General features: G+C 50.7%; 1 protein-coding gene across 2 annotated transcripts in view; it reads right to left on the bottom strand.

Annotated features, from left to right (window-relative positions):
- The window catches only part of BTBD16 (BTB (POZ) domain containing 16), an 82,666-nt gene extending 81,953 nt beyond the window's left edge, over positions 1 to 713 (bottom strand). Inside the window, exon 1 of one of the 2 annotated variants that reach the window (XM_012001061.1) lies at positions 486 to 713. The gene's annotated coding sequence lies outside the window, so the exon portion shown is untranslated. The remainder of the gene's footprint in view (positions 1 to 485) is intronic. The other variant, XM_012001060.1, reaches the window with a different exon arrangement.
- Positions 714 to 1,291: the final 578 nt, after the last annotated feature.

Here is a 1,291-nt window from a genome sequence, read left to right on the forward strand (position 1 = left end):
GAATCCTCAACGTGGCCTAAAGGAATCTGAGAAGAGAGAAGAGGGTTCCATTCTGAAGCAGACCTGGTCAGCACAGAATAAACCCCACACAGGACTCGCTATGCCCACGGAGCACCGCTTCAGTTACAGAGAGAGGGAGGCTGGGGATGGCACTCAGCGACCCAAAGCTCCTGCTTTCTTAGATCAATATCTAAGAACTTTTTTAGCTGATCTTCAAATCCAGGGATATCTCAATGGCCTGGAAATGTGTTCTTTTTTCATCCCACCAGGCCACCTGCCTCTTCATGTGTTTTGAGAGCCTGTGCCGAGGTCTCTGTGCGTGGGCAGGAGCTACCTACAATGGTATCTCAGCTCCCAGACCCCTCCTGATTCCCCGAACTCCCTCCCTGCCAAGTAGACCAGAAGGACCCAAGTCTAAGCAGCACCTGTCCCTAAGACACCCTTCTTGGTCTCTGAAGTAGCCAAAAAGTACCCATCGTACTTACCGTTCTCAAGCCCTCTTGCCCACCACAGGCGTGTTCACAGCGGGAGCTTGCTGAGTGGAGGAACTCACATCACACTGGCCTCTGAGTTACAGGAGAGCCGGGGGCTGGGCACCTTCTGAGCCTGAAGCCCGGGAGTGCTCATCACATCCGGGAGTGCTCACCCTTTTCTTCTTATGGGCCAGGGTGCTTTGACAGGGGGAGCTTGCCTTTTGTTTCCTGGGTGGTTGTGAGCACCACGGCAACAGCAGGGAAGGTTCCAAGCACTTCCTGTTCCAGGGCCGGGTTTCAGTTCAGGCTGGGGCTGTGTCCAAGGCCCTGGCTGATGAGGAGAAGATGTGAGTGATGGCATCTCAGAGACCAGTGTGGGTGCCAAGTACCTCCATTCCTGTTCTTCCTGGGGCAACCCAGGACAGAGCCTCAGTGAGAGTCAACCCCCAAATCCTCAGGCTTCATCTGTAAAAGGAGGAGATTAGACTAGAAACTTCTCAGATCCCTCCCAGCTCTGGCATTCTGGGGTCCTCTATTTCTAGTGTTTTCTGGGTTTTGACAAAAATATTTCAATAAAAATTGAGGGTTCTGCATTATTAAAAACTATGCCTAATGAGGTACTTCATTGATTATGATTTTTAATGTTGCTCTCTCTGGCAGCTAAGGACTGCCTAAAAGTCAAGGACAAGACTAAGAGCCTTCAAGCTGGCATCCAGAGTGAAAACGTTTGCGTTTTTTTGTTTGTTTTGTTTTGTTTTGAGATGGAGTCTCACTCTGTCGCCCGGGCTGGAGTGCAGTGATGTGATCTTGGATCACTG

Source organism: Mandrillus leucophaeus, unplaced genomic scaffold, assembly GCF_000951045.1.
Source record: "Mandrillus leucophaeus isolate KB7577 unplaced genomic scaffold, Mleu.le_1.0 Scaffold65, whole genome shotgun sequence".
Classification (NCBI taxonomy): domain Eukaryota; kingdom Metazoa; phylum Chordata; class Mammalia; order Primates; family Cercopithecidae; genus Mandrillus; species Mandrillus leucophaeus.